The 25,309-nt window shown below is 41.5% G+C and overlaps 1 protein-coding gene across 3 annotated transcripts in view; it reads left to right on the top strand.

Moving 5' to 3' along the window:
• Positions 1 to 2,708: 2,708 nt before the first annotated feature.
• CHD7 (chromodomain helicase DNA binding protein 7) overlaps positions 2,709 to 25,309 on the top strand; it is a 185,664-nt gene continuing 163,063 nt past the window's right edge. The window contains exons 1-2 of one of the 3 annotated variants that reach the window (XM_037892563.2): positions 2,709 to 3,157; positions 4,944 to 5,048. The gene's annotated coding sequence lies outside the window, so the exon portion shown is untranslated. The remainder of the gene's footprint in view (positions 3,158 to 4,943; positions 5,049 to 25,309) is intronic. The other 2 variants (XM_037892564.2, XM_043539584.1) reach the window with 2 other exon arrangements.

The following is a 25,309-nucleotide window of genomic DNA, read 5'->3' as shown; positions in this document are numbered from 1 at the left end:
AGCTGAATATCACATTTCACTAAATCTGCCTTTTAAAACAGAAAAGTCTACAGTACCCAAACTTCCCAATGTATTTTCTTTTGAGGGTAAGCCATGCTCGTTTTATAACACTGAAGCCTTAACACAACAAATCCTAATGCCATTCAATTATCTTAACTGTTTTATTTTGGAAACTACATTAACTTCTCTAAAAGAGTAATTATATACCTGTAATTCAACTTCTCTGAATATAACATTTAACTGAATTCCTATTCATGCCTCTTCCTCCCATCACATGGTTTTCCAATGATTATATATATTCTCTGATGGTCTAATTCATATATATATGTGATGTCTGTTACAGTTAGAACGCTGAACTCTGCTTTCTGCTCATCAAGAAACTGAAAGGGAATGTTTTAGGGGAACATGAGTCCCTGGCTGTTAGTATCAGAATGAATTTTGCTTTCCTGTGTCTCAGAGGGCACAAACTCTTTGAAAGCTGGTTGAGCTCTGGCTTGATTCATGTTAAGGAGCTGGGACCCAAGAGCAGGATGCTAGTCAAATGATACCTTCAGAGAAGCAGAATTACAGCTGAGTAACTCTCCTGTTTGTTTACTTTGTGCCTTTGATAACATTGTGTAATCAGTTTCAGTTTCCTCTTGCATGGGCAACTACTATGTTAGTGTCCTCTGTTTGTGAGGCTCTTTCACACAACAGAAGTAAAAAATACATGTTAAAAATTGCAAAATGTGATTATAAAACTAGAAAAATCACCAGAGGTACTTGAGGCATGTATGGTACCAGACTCCTTTACACTTATTGTTAAAAAAAACAGAGTCAAACTGCCCCCCCCCCCCCATACATACAACTGGTGCCATCAACTTTTAAACAGAACTCCCCATTGCAGTCATGGGACCTAATGAGTCCCCATCCATACACACAGGGGCTCCTTAACATGTGCATTGAAGGGAGTGGAGTCAGCTGCCTCCATAAATTGTCCCTTCTCCTTTCCTGGGACTCTGTGAAAGCTGTTCCATGAATGTAGGATTCACACAGGAAGTAGGTGGAGAGAGATAGGCCTGATGGGAAAGCCCATTGTCCTCCACAGTTTTGCAGATTTTTCCCAGAAGAACCTGAGAATATATATTTATATTTTTTTACCATGGAGCTGCCCTGCCCTAGTCCTGGAGGCTGCTGCAGCAAAAGGGAGTCCCTAGTCACACAAATCCATGGAGCTATTCCACCAAAGAATTGAGAGGCCATAGCTAGTGCAGAGGCACTGGGCTGCCCATCCACCCGGTTTAGGGCTAGCACCCAGACCCTGGCATACGGTGGAGTATTTGAGGAAGAACTGTGTGAATAGATGCTTCCAGACCAGCCACCTCAGTTTTTACCATGAAAGGGGATAGAAAGCCCCAGAAAGCCATCAGTTAAAAATAGCTGGGTTGTGGGGTCAGAGAGGAGGTGGCACATCCTTATTTTCTTACTCTCCCAGTCACACAACCAAAGACTTTAAAAAAAAGTTAACTTGCTAGACAGCTCACTTTTAAAACTCACCCATATATAATCTTTACAGTAGCATGGGCTTTCAGTACAATTCAGGAAAGGGTAGCCCTTAGCGAACCTTAAATAGGCCCGCAGAGCATTCATTGACTGGGGGCGGGATTTACTTATGGAATGAAAAGATGTTGATACTGCATTTCAGTTTGTATGATGAATGTGAATTTATAATTTATGAATAGGAAACTGGCCTCCACAGAGCCTTAATCAGCACCAGCCTACTACTCAAATAAAACCACATGACAGTATTGGAGGGCGACTTGATTTTGAAAAATTGAGCGGGTGGTGCAAAGATCACCGCACAGCGACAGGGACGCGAGCAGGAGCCTGTCGCTATAGACCAGGTAGTATTTTCACAAAAGACACGTTCATAGGCCCTATGGACTCTGCCCTGGCTCAAGCCACCGTTCCCTGCTGTTCGTACGTCCCTCTCGCTGTAAGGAGCCGCGGCTCTGGCAAGCTTTATGCTACTGGTGGATGGTGCCGTTAAGTCCCAGTGGAGTTGCGAAGGGGGCTTGTTTCCTTGGGACGCGGGATTTGGCTAGAAAGGGCGAGACGAGGAAAGGCAGCGGCAGCGCGAGGGGCTCGTTGTACCCTGCGGGCTCCGTGGCATCCAGTCTCTCCGGAGGGGTTTCGCTTTGCCGCGGTCGAGAAGTTGGCGGCGGCGGCGAGCAGCACTTTCCGGGACTCTGCCGTGGGTGGGTGTCTGGCTGGAAGACGCAAGCCTGGGCTGGGGAGCGAGGCAGCCGGGTGCGCGCTGGCAGCAAGGCGCAGCCCGGGGGTCCCGGAGGCGAGCCGGGGCGCGGGCTCTGCCGCTGGGGGTCAGTACGCGTGGCCGGCTTCAGCTCGGACCCTGCGACGGGGCTCGTGTCCCCGGCTGTACACACCTCCCCCTCGCTCCTCGTTCCCTCCCCGGCCGGCTGGGGCGCCCCCGCGGCTGGCTGCGTGGGGGAGCTGGGAGTGGGCTCTGGGTGCCCTGCGCCGGGGCAGCGCCTTAGCCCCCCGTCGCCGGCCAGCAGCTCCCGAGGAGCAGCAGGCCCGGCGCGGCGGGGGAGGAAGCCCTGGCGAGGCGCGGGGGAGAGGTTAGTGACCCCTCTCCCCCCGAGCGGGGCTGGATTCTTGCATAAATTATGCCAGGCTTGGGTGGTGACGTGTAGGGCATGGGCGGGGCCTGCGGGCGCGCTCGCCCCCGGGGAGGGGGCGGTGTCGGGGGCGCGCCTTGTGGCGGCGGGAGGGGGGCGGTAGCAGCAGCAGCAGCGGCAGCCGCCTGGCTGGCTGGTTGGTGTCTCGCTCGGCTCCTGCGGACGCGCTCGGGAACTATCGGATTAAACTTGAATCGAGTGAAAATTACACAAAGGAGCGGAGCGGAGCCGGGACCCGGCGGAGAGCCCGACACGGCCCCAGACCCGCGCTGACCTCGGGCAGGAACCTCCTCCGCCCCCACCCCCCGCACTCCCGGCGCCAGGGAGCAACTCCGCCGGGCGTGCGAGCCCCGCCGCAGCCCCGGGCAGCGGCACCAACTCCGGAGCGTGTCCCCTCCTCCTCCCCGGCCCCTCGGCAGCGGGCAGCGAGGGAGCGAGCGGGGGACACCGAGCCCAGCCAGCCCTGCGCTGACCCGGTGAGTGACCCCGCGCGGCGGGCGGGCTGGGGGCCGGATTGGCCGGGGGGGGGCGAGACCCGCGGCAGGTCCCTGCCCCCCTGGGAGCGGGGTGTCAGCGCCCCTCCCTCCGGGGCACCCCCGCGTGGGGCCGCGCGGTCTCGGCGGGGCGCTGCCCCACGGGCAAAGGGCTTTTTGTTGTGCGCCGGGGGTAGGGGGGCGGCCCGCCCGGCCGGCGGCCCGCCCGGCCGGCCCCCCGCCCGCTCCGCAAGTTTGGAGGGCGATGGAAACCGGGGAAAAGTTGGGTGAAACTGCGCGAGAGAGGGAGGGAGCGGCGAGGCGGGGGCCCGAGCCGCGGGGAGAGCGGCTCCCTCCGGGGAGCGCTGACCACGCTGTCTGCTCCCGGCGCCGGCAGCACAACAAGCGCTAACAAAGTGAGGGAGCCCCCCCGCCCCCACCCGCGGTCCCTGGGGCTCGGCGCGGGCACATGGAGCCCGGACGCGGGGGAGCCCCCCGGGGAGGCCGGGAGTGTGCGGGTGGGGGAACACGAGGTGCCGCCGGGGGTCTCTGCCCGGGAGGGGAGGGGGAGAGTCACACGCAGGGGATCGGGGGAGGGGAGGCCGGCAGGCGAGGGGGCTCCCGGCTGCTTCCAACAGCCGGAGAAGAAAGAGAAGGGGGTGGGGGAGAGACACTACCTAACGCGAGCTGGACTGGTGCTGGCGGCGCCTGCATAATAGAGACTTAACCCTGCGAACCAACTCGCCTCCCCTTCCTACCCCGGCCCCCTCCCCAGGCTGGGTACGGAGCGGAGCGCTGGGTAGAGCGCACACGAGCTGGGGCTGCTCCCCCTGAAATCAAGGCCATTTTGTGGGTGAGCGGAAAAGGTGGTTTGAGGCCAAGCGGTCAGGGAAGGAGGGGGGGGGGGTTGTTTGTGTTTGATTCACACAGGGAAATGGGGCTGGCAGGCGATTCTCTCTGTCTCTCTGGTTCACCCTGCTCTGCTGAGGGCTGGGGTGGTTGCTGCGGCGGGGTTGGGTACTGAATGGGGGGCTGGTGGAAGTGGGAAGCGGACACTGGGGGGGGGGGGGGGGCTGAAGGGGGGGCGGAGGGAAGGTTGTTGGTTAGAGTCAGGGAGAAGGAGCTGCAGGCAATGAGCAGCCATCATTACGTTGCATTCATTTATCCTGATAGCATTACATAAGGGGACACCCTCTCACACTCTGGGGTACCCCCCGAACTGCTGGTTCTGTTATTTTAGGGGCCACTCGGTTCTGGGGAAGGGGGTCACTTTCGTGCACATGCTGTAAATCGGACGAGTTTCTTTAGATCACTTTTACACTCCACTTACCCCTTGGTTTAAACTAGTTTTTAAAACGGACAATGGACAAAAGAAAAGTAGCAATGCACGGGGAGTTCTCTTTGAATTACTAAGAGATTGTTGGATACCCCCCACAACTCTCCACGTACTTGCTCCACTTTCTATCTTTGTTTTGGTTTGGGAAGGTACTGAATGTGCCTTCTCACTACATTTAGGCTGGATTTTTCGTTTGTGCGAGCCTTTTCAGTTACTTGATCTCGTGTGGATTTTGGTTTGGGGAATATCAAAAAAAACTCCTCAGGGCAATAAGTTTCTTTCTGTGTATATGTGAGCCTAGATTTTACTTTGATGAAAGTAAAATCTGAGTGATGTTTGTAGTAAAGGATGGCTTTCAGGGAACTGTTTGTCATTTTCTATCGTGGTATATGGGACTAAGGGAGATACAAAGAAACAAGTTGAACAAAAATGTTTCTGTTCATTTCCTCACAGATCATCCATTCTAACGACGGCAAAAAAAATCTTAATGACTATGACCTTAGCAGCATGGGTAGCTGATTTATCCCAATTATAAATCCCGTTAGTTTGCAGTAATGTGTGAGTATCAATATATAATTCATATTAAAAGCATGACCAGTAATTATTTTTATAAAAGTTGAAATCCATTATTTTCCAGAGAGAATGCTGCATCTGTCGTTTGGAGTGTTTTTGTCTTGCTGTTGCACAACAGAGACTCTCCAGTCTTTAACCTAAAATGGCAGCTTTAATTTGACTGGGGCCCATTCATTGACAGTGATAATAAAAAGGCTGAAAGCTAAATGTAGCTGGATGGTTGGGGCACGTTGCAGGACTCTTTTGCATCACTAAGCACAGCAGAGAGAGGAACTTCTAAGCTCTGTAGTTTCTTCATCAAAAAGTTTTCAAGAAAATTTTCCTTTAAAAAATCATGTTGCTTTGTATAACACATGCTAAACAACCGGCTGGCTTAAGAACTTAACTGTGGTGAGACAGCTAGATAGGGGTTATTTTAGGAGAGAGAATTGCTCTGTTTAAACAATAGGAGAAAAATCGCAGTAGTTCCCTTCAAAATAACCTGCAGTACATTGGGAAATTAACCATTTGTTTCTGAGGTTTGTAACAGGTGATGGGAGCAATGTTGACATTCTTACCATTTATATCTCTAGCTGAGAGGATAAAGTGGGCATGTTACTTGTTTTCTTTTGATATTTATATGGCATTATAAAGGTGCTAGATAGATACTACGTAGTTTAACTTTTCTCAGTTAAATAATACCATATCTTCTTGGAGATGACAGTTACTTTCTCTGAGAACAACATTATTTGACGTTTCAAACACTAGTTTTGGAAAACAGAACAATCGTTTTACTTTTAGATAGAAATGGATAATGCCACAAATGTTCATAAAGTCTGTCCTGGTTTACACTTAACTTTATTTTAGCGGCTTATTTTTAGTTCCTTTAAACCTTACAAACACTTTAATTTAAAAAAGACATTTTCCCAGAGATACTTAGTTCTAAACTATATCCTTTATGATTGAATCCTTTAGTCAGTTAAACCTGCATTGCTATCAACTGGATAAACACACTTGACCAAGCTTCTCACTAGCTATTTAACACTGTAATGGTATGCCTTTTAATTTTTTAAAATTCAAATTAATTGGTTTAAACAGTAGAAAAACTTGCTTACTCTTAATTTAGAACACACACACACACAAGTTTACTACCTGTCTAGCTATTAAACAAAGTTTTGATGAAAGTGAGTAAACATTTGGATAGGATATTAATCCTTTTATGAAATGTTAGTGTGTAGAGGAATGATATAACAGAAATATTAATTTATAAAAAGATACTGAAATCCTGCTTACTGAAATCAAAGTACACAAATAGCAGGCTAAACTTTATTATGGTTTTGGTGACGTCCATTGAAATACTTATTACTATGAATGTGTGAAATTAGTTTTTAAATAGCACTGGAATGTGTATTTTTTCTCTCTCTACTGAATGTGCAAACTGTATAGTACAGCTATTTTATAAAATATTGAAGGGTTATATCAAATAGCACATACACTAACTTTTCCAAAGTAGATATTTTCAATCTAAAAGTTTAAATAAGGTTTACAACCTTGATCTATGATTATCATATATTAGAAATTATCTAAATACTTAATTTCACTTATGGTACATTACAAATATTTTTAGCTATTTCATATTAACTTCAGATATTTTCAAGCTATCTGCCACCATGCTGGAATTTTGTATAGGCCAATTTTGATTTGACTGAAGATGTTACACCATTTTTATAAATATAAAGTGCCAAAAATAAAGCTGTGTACGAGTACAAAGTAAGTCACTGCTAAGAAGGCCCTAAACTTCAGTTGTTCAATGGAAATGGTCTTGGCCCTAAAGACAGTCTAAAGTATATCTAAAGACGGTCTTAAGTATAAGGAGACGGTGTGGAAAAACAGATTTTATTTTTGTGCATCTGTAAAGGGAAAAAGCCTTAATAAGAAAGCATTACAAATAATAATTAGTATTTCAAGAGAACCTCCTAAATCTTTCATTGTGACTCTTTGGATTGGCATGACCATATTATATTGTCTGATACTGGCTATTTCTATCTAAATTCTGATATGACAAGTTGAAGCAGTGTGTGTGAAGAGGGAAGAAGGGGCCTGAAAGATGGGGAAGGGGGGAAACAAACATGTAAGTGCCTTTAATTCTATTCCAAATCTTTAGCCTTCATTTCCTGTAGGTAGTATATCTGTCAATTAATTTCCAGATGGAAGGCTTTTAAAATCTGCTGAATGTTTGAATGGGTGAATTTAGTGCTCACAAATGAGGCTGTCTGGATCAAGTTGGGGCTGGTGGTGTGGAGCAGTTGCACAGCAGGTTTCCCCAATCTCTACAAACATACCTCATTCTTGTCTTGCAACCCCTCTCCTATGCCGTTCCTGTGGCTAGATTACCAATTGTTCTGGATTAGGGAATGGTTTAGTGATGCTCAGAGGCAATATGGATGAAACCGCATACTTTATACTCGTGTGGCTTAGGCCTTGCCTACAATATGAAAACGGTACTAAACTGATTTAGTTATGCTGGTAAAACTTTCTTATGTAGATGAGACTTTAATTTCCATTTTAATCTGTTCTCCAAAGAGGCAAAAGTCTGTTGCATTAATCTGCTGCCACTACCTAGTTCCATCTGTGGCAGATTCCAACTTCTTCCTGAATGCATCCTCTTCCCTTATTTCCCAACCAATCATACTCCCATAAATAGGACACTTGCTATAAAGACTCTCCCTAATATAACTTATTTGAGCTAAGATTTAAGATTACTGTTGCTGGAATGCTACCAAAGTTAAGAAGAAGAAAACAATTTATTCTAAGGAGACCTAATCTGGTTTTAGGATCCTTTGTTGCAGAGAGATGGATAACTTGTTGCAGAGCAGCAGCTACAGGATATGTAACGTTATTTTTTTAGAACGCTTCTGGCAAGGTGCTAAAACTTGAATGAAGTTTTTGTTTTGTTTCCATACATATAATCTAACTTTCTGTCACTCTTTATTTTACCATGGATTTCTCAGAGTGAAAATACATCACTTGGTTACAAACTGAAATGCCTTTATTCTCCACTATTTTCTAAATAATTATTCTATTCAATAAGAAGCTTTCTGTCCCATAGAGAATACATTCCAAGGGTCTCAATATGATGACAAAGCTCTTAAGGATGTTCTTAAGTATACAGAAACTGATTAATTCCTACCTTCTAACCATGATCTTTTTGTTTTGTTTTTAAAGCTGTAAATATGCATCTAGAGAAAAATCAGGTAGGAGCTGATTATCCCTAAGCTTCTGACCTCTTTAATTTCATGCATACTGTTCCACAGCTGTTTCTGAACATAATGTTCATTCTTTTTCCTTCTCCAGGTTTATATCAAATAGTGTGCTTTTCTTAAAACTTGGAAACACAGACTGATGGCAGAGAAACTTTTAAGGATGCATCTTAATTTAAAAATGGGGAAAAATAAGCAAGACCACTCATTTAACAATAGGTCAGATTAGTGGTATCAGAACTCTCTGCTTTGAAAATTGATTGGCATTTGGGAGTATAGGTGCTGGAACTAGAGGTGCTGGGGGTGCACCATTCCCCCTGGCTTAAAGTGGATTCTGTTATATACAGACTTTACAGTTTGGTTCAATGGTTCTCAGCACCCTCACTATACAAATTGGTCCAGCATCCCTGTTTGGGAGCTGACCACAAGCCCCTTTTGTCATGAACTAGGGAGCACTTTGTGGTGTTGTGACCCCAGTAGGTATTTTCGGTGTGGGGTTGCCTGGCTTTGGAGGGAGCTGTATCCAACCTTCCTCTGACATAGAGACAGTTGCTGTAATGAGAGGGCCTTAAGGGGAATGGTGGGGAATAAATAACTTCAAGAATCAATTGTCTGGAAAAAGTCAGTGCAGCCAAAATGTCTGCCTTCTTCCTAATGGTTCGGTGAGGAAAATTAAGTGTCACCATATATAGCCTTGATCCTAGTGGTTATTTTGTTCAGAGTTCGTTGAAATATGGGCCCACTTCACTATGATTAAAAGTTGCCTTCCTGTGAATAACCAGTGGAGAAAGCAGTGCTGAATAACTTTTTAAAACCTTCTAGTCTGTAATATTGTTGTTTACTTTTTAAGTTATACATTGTAAATAATAGTGATCTCATGATTTCAACAGGTATTTGTCCATTAAACTTTGCTCTAGTAGTCAAATTAGGCAATAAATTGCCTTATATGCAAATTTTTTTTGTAGACAATTCAAACTCCATACTTTTTTTTTTTAAAATATCTCATTTGGTATTTCACTCCTACTATTAAAACTAAATGTTTTATGAAGCAAAGTGTAGTAAACTTTGCTGTAGGTAGAAATTAGATCTCGTATCAATTTTAACACAGCTGTCATTTTAAAATATACCTGTAATACCTCCTTTGTGTTTCTCTCAAGACTGAACCACTCCTCTTACATTTTCATTGAAAAGTCCTTTGTCAAACCTCCCAGTTTATGCTACTTTGTTTGCTTGATGGCATTGTTTTTTTGTTTTTTTGTTTGGCTAGGGTCAGATAATGAAGATTTGTTGCAAAAATAATCAAGCACCTCAATTCCTAATAATCTTTCTTTGTCCCTGAGATGTAAGGGAACTTCTGACTGGTGTAAACCAACAGTCTGATCCAAAGCCCACCAAAGTCAAAGTTTAGAACCCAAACTCTGACCCAAAGAGTGGAAATGTGTTATCTCTAAAATGCCAGAATAGCTCAACTTGATCACTTTATATATTTCAGAAAGTTGCAGTCATAATTATTCATGCATTTTTGAATAGGAAAGTGTTTTCAATATTTTAGGGCTTTACAGGTTAAGCTTTATTTTGTGTTGTACATTTCATGAAAACTCTATCCTAGAATTCTTGAGAGTTAAAATAGTGGATTGGAGAAGTTGTTAGTTAAGAAGTGGAGGCAAGGGGAAAATGTATGCAGGTGAGATTTTAAATAAGATAGAAATAATTATGTTGATACAGGAATGCTGTTCCATGTGATAGGAGGTATAAGGAAGAAGGTACTTGGACAGTTGATGTTTTTCTGGAGACTTACTAGAGCCTTAACTCCTCTAGCCTCCATGAGAGATAATAGAGACAAAGTAGATAAGGGACTGGAGTAAGTCCAAAGAGGATTTTAGTAAGGGGAGTTGTGCCCTAATCTTGAAATAGGGAGCTTGTGGATTTGCACAGGAATGGGGCTGACTTGTATGTGTTGAGGAGCCCGTAGGCATTCTTTGTAAGAGATAATGCAGGAAGTGGCATTCTGCAAATGCTGGAGCCTAAAGAACTGGGACTTGAGAAGGCCATGGAGAGGTTATGATGATCAGTGCAAAAAGGAAATAAAAGGATAAGAATTTCATCAGAGGTAGAGATGAGGCTGTGCAATACATGGGAGAGAATGCTACTCTAAACCTTCAAATCTCACTATCTCTGTGTTGAGAGGATGAGAATTCAAAGTCGGAATGCCTCCACTTTTCATTGTTTCAGCAAGTGGAAGATCAGAGCTGAGGGTAATTTGTCTCTCAAGGTGTTCTTTCTGACAAAGAGAGATTATTAATCCACCTATCTGATGGAAGTTGACACAAAACTACAAGTTTACTAGGTAGAGACTGGCAGAGAGAGGACAGAGAGGAGTCATTTTAAAGGTGATGAGGGGGTGGTTTAGTATGAGCATAAAGGTGAAAGTAAGATCATCGGGGAGAGATCTTGAATTGAAAACTATCAAATACTTATTAGAGACAGATTCAAAAGATGGTGGGGTGGGGGGGAGGCATAAGGGTAAGAGCTGTTCAGATATTGTGATGGGGTGTGGTGTAAAATCCTAGATAGATATGGTGAACTACTGGGCTCCAAGGACTGTGCTCTAGTTCAGTGCTACTCAAAGTGGTGGTCCGCGAACCATTGGCTGCTCATCTGTGCGCACATAAGAAAAAAAAAATTGCCAGTCACCCTCATCAGATAGCTTGAGAAGCACTTCTCTAGTTTATAGTTCAGTATGTAGCTCCCCTATCTTCCTGAAACCCCCAGACTTGCTTAGATAGGAGAGCATACCTGTTAAAGCTGAAAGTTAGAAGTGTGGAGATCTTGGAGAAATGACTCTAACTTTTGTATTCAGTGATATGTATTGCCTTATTTATGTATATGATAGCAAATATCCTGATAACCAGAACTAACAAAACTAGCATGGAACAAGCTTTAGGAGTGTAGGAAATGCTGTGCTCATAGCTGTCTCTGGAATCTTCCCTAAGTTGATATCTAGGTAAATCTGGTGGTTACCAGAGGCTCTGCCCCTAGTTTTTCCATATCCTGGAGTGATGAAGAATTGCTAGCCCCTGGTGCAGGCTGCTTCTTGTCCTGGGTTAGAAGGAGGGTATCTGCTTTCTGTCATGAGCTGGGAGATAGTTTGGCTATGCTGCTAAGATGGCTGTTTGGGGTTGCTCTTTGCCCCTTACCCCCTGGTTGGGGGAACTCTGGCCCTGGCTGCTGATTCCTGGTTACTGCTCACCGGCTCCTGTATGTCTACAGTCCAGATCCTGCCTCAAGCAGCCTTGATGGCAGAGATTGAGCCTTAAAGTTTCTCATCAGCTCTCTAAATCACTTGATTTAAGCTCCTAAGCAGGACCAATTTAGAAAGCGGCTAGAAACAGGAGCACCTTGCTGGTGCGGGAGACTTAACAAGTCTGGGAGAGGTGTGCTGGATAACTCCACTCTTTCATGTTAGCTTCTCTTTTAAGAGGCTGCTAAATATTGAGCTCACCTGGCTACTAGAGGAAGCGGGCAGAGTTGTTTTCTCCTCTGTTTGGTTCAGCCTTCCTGTCTTAGTCTGGGAGACAGATAAGCAGACTTTTTTTAGTTTCTTCTTGCCTTCCTCCATTTCTTGATTTCCACAGGGCTATACCTTTTTACTTCTCTATAGAAAAGTCACAGTTACAGGATTCTTAAGTTCTTCTGCTTCCTCAGAAGAGGAAGTGATATTTTAAAAGAAATTCATGTGTTTCATACTGCTGCTGCTAGAGCTCTACTTGACAAGAAAAGTGTAGTAACTCCTCTTCCTTCCCCTCCCCCTCAAAAAAAAAATGTTACCTAGAAAAAAGAGGATAAAGATTTGAATGTTGTGGTATTTCATACAGAAGGAGTCTTGTCAGAGAAGTGGAACTGCCATTGGAAAGAATGGTTTGTTAAATAGAAGCAGAACTATAACAGCATCACCCCTAGTTTGAGGGAGCAGGGTTGTCCTGGAGTCATGTGTTGATGGCTGCATTGAGGCTAAAGAGATAAGAGGAAAAGTCAAACCTGGAAAAAATGTATTTTTATGGTGGCTTTTTTTATTAGAAACCTGCTAAAGTGACTGAATATTGAGAAGACTATTTTTCAAGAAATAGAAAAGAAAATAGACTAGAGAGAGACTGTTGTTCAGTGTTGAGAGAAGTTTTTAGAAAGGTTGGGTACTGGAGGAATGTTGGGTAAAGTACTAGATCAGATCTATGGTCTGAGAACAATTTTTATGTGAAAAAGATTGTTAGGTTTCACAGATCAGAAAAGCCACTTGTCTGTGCTCGGTGCTTAAGGTTGAATAGTGGAAATGGACATAGAGTTTTTGGACCGGGTGCGTTTCCTTGATGCAGACACTAAACAAATAGAGAGAAAGCATGCCTTGAACTTCAGCAGAGTGAATATCAAGTCAAGGGTTCTTGCAGCTCAGCTGCCCATTTTGCTACTGTAAACAGTCCAGTTCCTCAGTGGGAGTGATATGTTTGATACATGTTCACTTCTCATTTCGCAAGTGAAATGGCATATCTACAGTAGGCAGTCTTTCACAAAGTTCAGCAAATCTATCCACTGAGGGGAGGGGGAAAAAAGCACTGGTCTGGAAACCTAAGAAACTAGAGATTCAGGTCAAACTCTTACTGGGATAGGGAAACATAACTTGCCATTTGTGGGCTTGCTCTCTGTCTCCAAATACTTTCCTTGGGGTTTTTGGAGAGCATGGATGTCATCCTCTTGTAATATATTTAATAGTGGTGATGGCTTCAAAAGAGAACTCTTTGCTTCTTGTGTTAAGGAAAAATTGGCAAGATTGCTGATCAGGAACATGGGTTTTTATAATCTTAATGATAAAGCCTTTTGTGAAATTTATGGTCCTTTAAGCTGTTGCCTTTATAGTTACGGTAGCTAATTTGGTTGTCATTTTTTTGTTCATTGCCAAGTTTTTCATTTAGTGTGAAAATTGTAGCAGTTTTTTCTGTTTAATTGCATTATCTTCTACTTCTAGTTAACTTTGTCTTAAGGCTTTTCTTAATCTGACATCTATTGCAAAAACTTCTCATACACTAGGAAATCTGAGTGCCTAAACCAGGGGTAGGCAACCTATGGCACGCATGCTAAAGGTGTCATGCGAGCTGATTTTCACTGGCACTCTCACTGCCCGGATCCTGGCCACCGGTCCAGGGGGCTCTGCATTTTAATTTAAATGAAGCTGTTTAAAAATTTTAAAAACCTTATTTACTTTACATTCAACAATAGTTTAATTATATATTATAGACTTATAGAAAGAGACCTTCTAAAAATGTTAACATGTATTACTGGCACGCGAAACCTTAAATTAGAGTGAATAAATGAAGACTTGGCACACCACTTCTGAAAGGTTGCCAACCCCTGTCCTAAACTATAGACATGTCATACATAGTGTATTCTGTCTTTTACTATAGTAAATAGTTCTGTAGCTTTCAATACAGTTATATGAACATCAGTACATGCATTAGGCAGGGATGCTATTGGTGGGATCAGAATCTGTTTCCTGAGCTTTGCAGTTAGAAGAGTAATCTTAGCTCACGACCGCATATATTTTATTTTTTTAAACCATAATTGGTTGCAGTTAGTGAGGATATGAGTGCTCTAAAGGCACTTTAATATCAAGTTAGACTTCAGTTGTGTTGTTTTTAAGATGGTGTGTGAAGACAAAATTCATCTCTTTTTGGATAGAGGGATGAGAAACCTGAAGATTTAATCACGTGTAAAATGCCTTGCCTAAGCTGATATACTTCTTCATTACCTCTTCACAAAAAAGATGCTTCTATTATCTCACTGATCCTTTCCTTGCAGTTCCTATTTTGGTAAAACCTCAAGTCCTCAGTTGGACTTCTCAAGTCTGTGAGTCAACCTGAATATCACAAACTTTATCAAATTAGCAATCACTTACAATGGTGTCAATTATTCACACCTGTAAATTTGCCCAATGTAATGAGACTAATGAAAAAATAAAATGAGTGTATCTAGGAATAATTTGTATCCTATGAAACTTCTCAGCATGGTCTCATCAGATGTTTATTGCTATTATACTGACTCGGGCTATCTTCTAGTGCAAGTCTAAAGCTTTATATTGAAATAAACAAATGTAATACAACTCGCATCATATCAAACATTCCTTAGGTTAAAAAGGATGCGGAAATCATGAAATGATACTGGATGAAGTAAAATATCAGTGAGAGTAACTGAGTAGTTTTAATATTATGCTGTCACTGTTCTCCAGAGTAATAGAAATTGACAGTTATACTTAAACACATTTATACTTCACTCAAGGAAGGGATGAACATCTTATATAAATTACTTAGAGGAATTTTTGTGCTGTGTATCTTACACAGAATGCTTCTATAGTTTTGATGTAATTTTCAAGACTATTCTAAAGGGCTAGGTTCTTCAAATGACAAGCAGCTGTTTTGTGTAGATACACAAATTGATTACAGTGTTATGGACAGACACTTCTCAGTTAGGATTAAGCCCTAGTTTTCCATTAAAAGTCCACTTGGTCTTTCCCTCCTCCTTTATGTTTTCAAAACCAAAGCTTATGTCTGTGCACTTATGGTAGAGTAGAAATCTTCTGGAAAGCTTGAGGCAAAGTAGACAAGGTGTATTTGAGATGAGTTCTTAATGAGGTTTTTAACTCCTGATTAGTTTTCTGTTTGCAATGTTGTGATAGCCATGAAGACCTGAAGAAGTTCTCTGTGGAGCTTGAAAGCTTGTTTCTTTCACCAACAGAAGTTGGTCCAATTAAAAGATAAAGCTAACATTTTTGGCTTGTCATATCTCCAATGACTGGAACTTGAAGTTACAAGCTTCTGTTGTTACTCTCAGTGAGGACTGGTGGCTTTAATTGTATTCAGAGTGAACACTTTAGCTGTGTTTGCTTTAATGGGCTTTGGGAGCCCCAAAGCCTGACTGTAAAACATCCAGCACTGGGACCAGGTCTAGTCTGGGATGCATTTGTGGCGTGCATGGCAAGCTCAGATTCAGGTATAAAATAAAAAGAAAACTCCTAGCCATTCTCCTAGTGTAGATAAGCTTCCAAGTGTAAATCAATGCAGTGGTGATGTCTTGAGTCTGCACTGAGCCTGAAACAATGACTCAGAGGTATGAACAACTCTGCTCCCCAGTAATTTTTAATGTAGATTAACTATTTAATGGATGAAAGGAGGAAGCTAGTGGGAGTGAAGCTCCTGGGGATGGAAATTGCTGCAAGAAATGCTGAGGAAGGAAGAGGGAGAGAGACAAACAGGAAAAATAGCAGTGAGGATATTTTTCCTTTGCACAATGCCGAATGTGACAAGGCAACGAACAAATAAAAAACAAAAGCTTGAGCTACTATGTAAAGACCATATACTACCCTTGAACTTTGTGTAAAACTTTAATTTGACCAAAGCTAGCTCAGATATGTCTGTACATACTGCAATCACACCTCCCAGTTATAGTCTAGACCGGGGTGGGCAAACTTTTTGGTCCAAGGGCCACATCTGGGTATGCAAATGGTATAGTGGGCCATGAATGCTCACGAAATTGGGGGTTGGGATGTGGGAGGGGGTGAGGGCTCTGGCTGGGGGTGCAGGTCAGAAATGAGGAGTTCACAATGCAGGAGGGGGTGGGGGGGTTAGGGGTCCAGCTGGGGATATGGGCTCTTGGGGGGGGGGGGGGGATGAGGGGTTGGGGGTGCAGGAGGGTATTCTGGACTGGGACTAAGGGGTTCAGAGCGTGGGGTTGGTGCTGGGGCATGTGAGGGGGTCAGGTGTGCAGGCTCCTGGCAGCACTTACCTCAAGCAGCTCCCATAAGCAGCGGCATGTCCCCCCTCCGGCTCCGATGTGGCGGCGCAGCCAGGATGCTCTGCATGCTGCCCTGTCCGCAGGTGTCGCCCCTGCAGCTCCCATTGTCCTCAGTTCCTGGCCAGTGGGAGCTGTGGGGGCAGTGCTTGGGGCAGAGGCATCGTGTGGAGCTCCCTGGCTGCCCCTAGGCGTAGGAGCCAGAGGGTGAAATGCCGCTGCTTCTGGGAGCCGTGCGGATCCATGGCACGCACGGAGCAGGCTAAGCTCCCAACCCTGCTCCCCGGCTGGAGCACTGGAGTGGGGCAAGCCCCAGACCCCGCTCCTTGGCGGGAGCTCAAATGTCTGAAGGGCCAGATCCAGCCCCCGGGCCATAGTTTGCCCATCCCTGGTCTAGACATAACCTGTGCGACCAATATTTGGTCAGTCTTTGTAAGTTTACTGAGAGACTAGTTAGTTTTGTCTAGTGGACTGAACAGATACATGCAGGAACCTGTGAGTTTTATTCTGAACTGGTTTCCTAAGTTCATAATGGTATTTTCATGTCTGCTACAATGGGGTTAATAAGCCTTAGCATTTACGTAGCACATTTCATCAAATGATCTTAGTGTTTTATACATTTTAATTGTCTTATTGCTACTTTCTAGAAAAGTATGTTGGTGTCATCATTGGGAGCAGAATTAGTTTAACGCTGAGCACTTTCTGAGTATCCCACCATAAGTATTTAAGTATTACACCTACCCTTTAACCCCTTTTTAAAAATTTCTGAAATTGCAGAAATTAGTATTTTTTGTGTGTTTATATCTTTGTCGGGGGAAGACACCTAAACGTAGGAAACTAGCTATAGAGGGGAAGTGGTGAAACGTAATATACAAGAAATGCTGTCAAATATACATGAAATGCAGTTTTATAGTTTAGGTTGCCTAACACTTTCCATTACAAGCCCCTGTTTTCAGTTGCTTATAATTATGCCTAACTTTGACCATTTTGACTGAAATTTTCCATGCTTGGTCACTGCTTCAGGCTGAATATTTTAAGAAAAATCTAAGCAAATTATGACATAGCCATAATGAGATTAAGGCCAGGGGAAAATATGTATTTTGCCAGTGTTTTTAAAAAATACTTTCTTTGAAGAGCTTTACTGCCTCATTTAAAGTAGGTTTTGTAATTTGTCAGGGATGTGCTCATGGGGTGAGAGATGCATTTTACTATCTTGAAAATCCATAGAAATTTGGCCAATGTATAAGCCTCTGAAAATCACCATTTATGCATGCTTATTCGAGGTTTGCTGCAGCTCTAAACCTTCCATCTGCACTGAGCATATTCCCCAGCCTTAGTGTGAGCTATTGTTGATATGCAAAAGCAGTCACCTCTCTTTTTTAAGGGAAGGAATGTTGGATTGAAAGCCTGGAGGAGGCAGAGTTTTAATTTCAGTTCTTACACTTGTATGTATTCTATATATTTCACAGTTGTTGAGCAAGGGTTCTTGCCCCTAATTTAGGAGGCAGGCAAGTATCATAACCTCATCTGTAAAATGGGCGTAAACTGAGATTGCACAAGATCACATCGGAGCTGAAGTTGGGTCTGCCATATTAGAGACAGCTCTAAGTCTCATCTGCAGTCATGCTGCCTTTCAGAATGGATATGCCAGATTTATTAGGTTCTGGTGTCAGTAATCATTAGATTATGCCTTGCTCTGCAAGGCAGCATAAAGCCTAGAAATTCCTATTCCTAACACTCCATTTTTGTCTAGAAAATAATTTTACAAGCAACTGGCATAGTTTGTATCCTACCCCTCATTAGTGGCTGGTTCAGAGAGTTAACTGACTGCTACTGGTGAAGCTGCTACTTCAGCTTAAGTGCTAGATGTCTCTGCTGTGGACCTAAAGGTCTTGATCTCAAACCCTCCTGAGGACCCTTGTGAAGTTCAATAATGATTCCAGATAAAATTTGTTAACTTCATTTTTTTTGTCCAATACTGATTAAAGAATGTCATACTTGTAAATTCAAGCACTCGGGTCATGTCTACACTACAAAATTGTCAACCTAAGTTCTGTCAATCTACAGCCACTGCAGTAATTGAGTCAGTTTTACATGTCCACACTATGCTCCTTGTGTCAGCAGTGCACAAACTTACCAGGAGCGCTTGCACTGGATGTGAGTGTCGGTGTGGGGCATTGTGGGATGTCTTCTGAAAGACAGCAACAGTCGATGTAAGCAACGCAGTATCTACCCAGACACTGCGTCAACTTAAGTGCTACACCTCTCACGGAGTTAAGTCGGTGTTGTGGGCAAGTTACATTGGTAGGAGCTACATTTTAGTGTAGATGCTTACAGAGTTAGGCAGTGTAGACCAGGCCTCAGAAATAAGGAAATGCCAAATGCCGTTCCACTTTAATTCTGCCCACGTGTGCATATGCTTGGTAGAGCTGAATGACCATTGCCTCATTCAGTGCTCAGTATGTACAATGAATCTGATGGAGGGCTGAAAGAATAGAGGATTCTCTCCTGTGTTTAAGGCACTGGGTGAGGAATCAACAGAGCTGGGTTCTATTTCTGGCTTTGCTACTGTTTTATATGCAATGTCTGATAAAACTGTCCAAATGCACACATACTCAAGGGGGCTGATTCAAAGTTGCATGGGCTACCTTAACTCTTGCATTTCCTAACTTTTGAGTGCTTATCTTATTTAACCTTAATATTCTTTACTATAGTAATCTTAAGTATTGCTTGTAAGAATAGTAGGTAAAACATTTTCAGACTGACTTTCAGTTGACAGTGCCCCTTTTAAGCTGCTGTTAAATTGGGAAATGTTTCATTGATTAATCAAGGTGTTTTTGGAGTATCTTTAGTCTATTTACATATTTCCTGATTTTAAGTGCAACTTGAATTCCCTTGTCCTCAGACTTGTTTAAACAACATTCTTTTAAATTACTAATCCTAATCCTTTAACTATATTGAAAAATATATAATCTGAAACGTGTGTATGTATATATAAAATTTGTTGCTTTGGTCTGGGAATAGATCATATGCGAGAACCAGCATATGTATTTGGTAGTATCTAGACAAGATGTACTGTTCACATTATAGTGTATATAAGATTGTCTGAATTTTTGATGCAAACCCTGCCCACTCTTTCCCAAGGGGTTATAATGAACCTATAAAAACATACCTTGCTGTGAAATTTGTTCTCAGACTAGGGTAACTTTTTATACAGAGTCCTTTAGAGCCTGAAAATAAATGGCAGAATTGTACCAGTGCATGTTATTCACCTCTTCGGGGGTCATTGTTTCATTCCATGTTACAATGTTTTGAAGCGTGACATTCTTAGATGCATCCTTGAAGCACTGAGGTATGGCTTGAAAATGGAGCTTTGTGGAAATAAAGAAGGCGCATTTGTGGAGTTGTCTTTTATTTTTTTTAAACCTAGAATATTTTTTCTATTAACATTATTTAAAACATGCATACTAAATGCACACTATTACTTAAAGTCAATATTATATTTGTGACACACAGTAAAAGGCAGGAAATTCAAACATAATGTGCTCTCACTCATAAATCCATCCTGTTTTCTCCATCTGTTCTAACTATGAACTTCCTTTTGTCATTTTGTCACAACAGTTACTAAATTGTGTTTTGTGTTGCTACAGTGCTAAGGCATATTTATTTTAAGCCCTATTTCTAAGGCACTTGGAACTTTGGGGAAAAAAACAACTCTACGGTTAAATTTCTCATGCCTAAGGTGCCTTACATACACATGTATCCTTTTAAAAATAGCCAGTTTTTTTTAAAAACTTGTTTTAGTTCCATTGTGGGAGAGGGTTTTTTTACACTTTTAATTTTGTGATTCTTTTTATTTCATTCTTTCAATGGCTTATTTTTAAGACTTCCCACAATTTTACTCATCATTGACAAGTGTCTTTGACTTATTGGAAGAAAATTGATCCAGCGTGGCATTATTTACCCAGTAGTCTTACACCACAGTGAAATCTGGTACTATAGATGTACACATTGAAATACAATGTAAACAGGTTAAAGTGGATCATTCTTTCTGTCAGCGCCCCCGAATACTCCTCTTTAGGAAATCATGCAATGGGTGTGGCCTGTATGGCCATCATACTGTGCTCTTTCTCATGTACCTCTTGTGCCCTCTGTAGTGTGTTCCATTTGCTGGGGCATGCAGCATGCAAAAGGTAATGTGAATGTACCATTCTTGTATTAAAAAAAAAAAAACAACCCCCCCACCAAAATATGGACTACTGTATTTTGGTTGGGACTTTGTGTATAAAGTCAGGAAATTCAGTTACAATTCCCACAGCAACTGTAAATTGGTTATGACATAAATTGTCTCAGTATATAATATAAATATGCAACTGAATCAAGTTGTGGTTATCATGGGAGCCATAACTTTGATTTTCCTGGCTCTGCATATGAAAAATTCAACCATAACATTGCATTAATGTAAATTTATTTTATTTAATTGTTTAGAATTGAGGTCTCTTAAAAATGAGGCCCTTTTTTGTCATATGTAAAATGTTATAGTACAACCTTGAATGAAAATCTCTAGCCCTTGAGGTTATGATAGCTACAGTTGAATGAGCTCATTTGTTCTATGTGATGTACATATTTTCAAAGAAACATAACATTCTAATTTTACAGAAAACAACAACTACTTCAATGTATTTTTTCTGAGAAACTACTTTCTTAACATTAGCTAGGTAACTAGATTTATCTCAAGGGTGTTTCAAAGAAGAGAAATAGCACGACCAGTATCTAAATATAAGGTATGAGATAGATATATACACACACTAAAAAGTATTTATCTCTATTGCTGTTTCATTTAGTAACTGAATAGTGTGTTGGGTGCTGAATCTGAAGCAAACACTTCTGAAAAAAGTTATAGTATCTTCCAAATACAGTGTGAAACGTGTAGTATAAGCACAACATTGAGGAGCTATACTTTAGTGGCAGGGAAAGTGATTGTTATGTGAAGATTGTGAAGTTCTCTGGGACCCTTTGGGATAAGGTGCTACATAAATGTTATATCATTATTAATTATATGAAATGAAGTGACGTTTTCCTAAATGAATGCTTTGAAAGGCTGTGACTATGGATTCTTTTAACCTGGAAAGCAATTGAGAGAACTCAGGAAGGGGACCTTGCAGAAAGTTTTCATTTCTTCCCCTTTTGTCAAAATACAAATTTCATAATTTTGTTTCCGTTTTGTGCCTTTGTTTTGTGACTCTGTTTTGTGCAGCAAAGCCCTACTTGGCTTGTAGCTAGTATCCCAAATACAGTCAATTTTGTTCACAAGAATCAATTTTGTTCACACCCCAAAATGTATTTAACTGAAAGAAATTAATAGAATTTCATTGGTGACCATCATATTTAAGATAATGTGGAATCTCCATCATTGTCTAATCTGCTCTTAAAAAATCTCCAAACACCTGTCAGGGATGGTCTAGCTCTAGATAATATTTAGTCCTGCCATGAGTTCAGGGGACTGGACTTGATGACCTCTCCATGTCCCTTCCAGTCCTATGATTCTATAATTTGCAGTTGCCCTGGGTCACAGGGAAGGGAGATCAGTACACTAGTACTGAGTCTGATGTTGACAGGAACTTAAAAACCCCTTAGAGGAATAATGGCAAAGGACCTAGTGTATGGAAAACAGTGCTTTGTAGTAGCGAGTATTCATGATTTAGGAGCAAAGGTTTGTAGAACATATTACTTTAAATCCCCAGGCTGGTCAGGGAGGAGTTTCAAACCTTGTATATTTATATTTAAAGGTGATGGAACTAGAGTGATTAAAATGTGAGCTAACGAATTTAGTAGACCAGCAGTTCTCAAACTGCAGGTCGCGACCCCATTTTAAAGGGCTTGCCAGGGCTGGCATTAGACTTGCTGGGGCCCGGGGCTAACGCCCAAGCCCCACAGCTGAAACCGAAGCCCAAGCCCCATTGCTTGAGGGTGAAGTCCTTGGGCTTTGGCCCGCCTTCGCAGGGTGCAGGGCTCATTCTTCAGTCCCCTCTCCTGGAGTCATGTAGTAATTCTTGTTATCAGAAGGGGGTCGCTATGTAATGAAATTTGAGAACCCCTGTAGTAGACAGTACTTGAAGAAATGGTTGAAGTACTAAGCACTTTCATTAGAAGGAGTTCTAGTTCAACTCCTTTATGATTTAAAATGGGAGCAGCAGAAAAGTTTGAAAAGCATGCAAGTTTAAAATTAAAAAAAATCTGGACGACTTTTGTCCCAACAGCTGCAAAAATTGTACTGTGATGGCACACCACAAGATAGGCATTTTGTCTTTTAGTTAGCTAGCCAGTAAAGCCTCCACCCTCTTGGACACTGATAAATCAGCATCATTGAACCCTTAACTAGTTCTTGGGCATTATTCAGTCTTGGTTAATGATGGCAGCGTTAGATTCTGTATAGAAAATGGCATCAAATCACATGAAGGGATTCTTGTCACAATATATAAACTGATAAACTAGATGCTGTAATATTTCCCCATCCCCACTATATCTTAAAAGTGGGCATTGGCAGGTGGAAGTGACACATTAAAAAAACACATAAATCATTTGGCTGGAAATGTGAAAAAAGTTACATCTTCCAGATACACAGTGAAACTTATACTGTAAGCACACACTTGACTGGAAATGTGAAAAAAGCTCTTTGCTGTTGCTTCTGCTTCTTTAAGTTTGTAAAACTATGCACAACTAGTATTTTTCTTTTTAAAACCAGCATCTCAAACACATGACACAATTGCATCCACAATATATTGACACTTAAAAATATGCACAACTGGTATTTGCTTTTTTTAGCATTGAAAAACTATATGCTAGCTACTCCTTTATACTTTTGTTTCCAGCTGGCAATAAATGTAAACACAGACTTCTGCATCCCCTTTAATCCTTCTGTAAAATATTATGGAGTTAATGAAATCTGTATGGGTTCACCATCAGTAACCATTTTTAAAGGGGAAAAAGTGCTTGCTCCCCTCTTTTTTGTGTGTGTGCGTGCAGAGTTACTATGCAAAAACCCATCTATTTTGCACTTAATATAAAAACTACTTTTTGACAACTAAATGAAACTATCTACTCATGTTTGCTGCTTTCTTACTCAGTTACTTCACTGTATAAATCATGTGACTTATTGGAGAACGTAATTATTTTATCCAAGGGAAAGGTGAGAGAGGAGCAATTTAGACACCAGGAAAAGAAGAGCGGGAAAGGGAGTCTGTTTCCTCTCTTCCTAATTTGTTGCAGGTAGGAGCAAGGGTTGGTGGTTTTTTTTTTTTTTTTTTTTTTAATTTGAGTGCACGTTTGCTAGATTCAATATGAAATTGGAATGGCCTTCATACTGGTACCAGAGGTTCCATAGGGGAAACATAGTGTGCCTCCCTTTCCAGCTAGCTGGAAGGGGGAAATATACTATTTCCCATTGAGATGCTGTCCTTGGACTCCCCTGGAGGACTCAGTTTTTCAAAATACTGTTGAAAAGTCTATATAAAGATGATTTTTCACACAGTATATATTTGGTCCCTTGTCCACCTACATACTGCAAGTCACTTTGGAACTTGACCTCTCCATATACGCATTGCAATTTAATAACTAATTCTATCTGTTTCCACTGTGATGTTGGCTTTAATTTTTCCTCTTAGTGTTTTTTTAAATTTATTTGTTTTTTGTAGTTGAGGTGGTCTTCAGAGTCAGCTGATTTTCAGGAAAGATGGTATAGATCTGAGCTCATATAGTGATTTTAACATCAGTGACGTTAATATGGTAGCTCCCACTTTGATTATTACTGGTGCAATAGTAATTTTTTTCTTATTTTTTGGCTGCGGTGGGTAGCAAGCTAAATTTTTCAATTATGTAATATTTATATTACAGCAGTGCCCAAAGGCCCCAGTAAGGGTCAGGGCCTTATTGTACAAGATGCTATACAAACACTGAAATACATACAGTCCTTGCATCAAATAGCTTAATATATAAGATAAGCCTACCTGTTATGAAAAGCAATAAACTTAAAATAAGTTTATGGATGAATAAAGATCAATATTCTCTACATTTATGTATTTTATTCCCAGACTATTTGTCCATATGAAACATTGCTATAGTTGCTTAATACTTGTAGTCGGCATGAACCAGAGTTAGTGTCATGTATAAGTGACAATGTAAAATGTTTGTTCCCAAAGATAGGAACAATAATGTAGTTTCTCAGTTGTCTTCATAATGGTTACCAAGGCTTCAGTCTAGTTTTACCATTTTTTTTTTCCCCACCCTTCATATTTCTGTGTGTCTGGTCAAAAGTTAGTTTTGCTTGTTTTTCCAATAGTCTCTTCAACACAACATTAAGATCCTTCTATTTAAGGCAAATAGCTTCTTTGTTGCTCTTGGATATTTAATATATGATCACCATAATGGTATACATGATATGCCGATTGTACCATGCCAGACAGAACCTTGTAAATGGTGACTTCGGAAGCTAATTTCTTAGCAAAATGGTCAAACTTAATTTTTCTATATGCTTGTACATCTCATGGAAGAGGGTGATGACTGAGAAATTGAACTGTATATAGGCAAACAGTAGTATCACTATATATCTAAAATATTTTAGCGATGGTCAGAGTTCAACTTTTTTTTTTTTTTTTTTAAAGGGAAGATTGACTCATAAACTTTAAAGCCAGAAGGGACCATTGTGATCATCTAGACTGACTTCCTGTGTGGTTTCTTTGGTTGGATCTCTGAGTAACCTCTCTCATGATAGCTTACTCAACTCAGATTTTTACTAGGAACATAAAAATTACTACAATGGGTCAGACTAATGGTCTTTCTAATGGACAATTTTGGTATAAACTTTCAAAGACTGTAAAGTTATTGTACCTTTTGCCATAATTTGCTTTTATTAAAAGAAAAAAATTCAAATCACAGAAATAGAACTAATGGTAATAAAAGGGGGAACCAATGTCTATCTTTCAGCTGAAGTTACTCATCGCTAATGTTTTTATTATATGTACACAAATAAGTCACCATATAATGTGATTTGTGACCCCGTCCATCTCTTTTCCCATTTGTTCTCATCCTCCCAAGAGTCACAAAATAAGATATAGTCACCCTGTCTCTCAGAATCTGCCATATCTATGCTGTGCTCAGTCATGTCTGTTAAGTGGG

This window comes from Chelonia mydas, chromosome 2 (genome assembly GCF_015237465.2).
Source record: "Chelonia mydas isolate rCheMyd1 chromosome 2, rCheMyd1.pri.v2, whole genome shotgun sequence".
NCBI classification, from domain to species: Eukaryota; Metazoa; Chordata; order Testudines; family Cheloniidae; genus Chelonia; species Chelonia mydas.
This window is presented reverse-complemented; position numbering and strand designations above follow the sequence as displayed.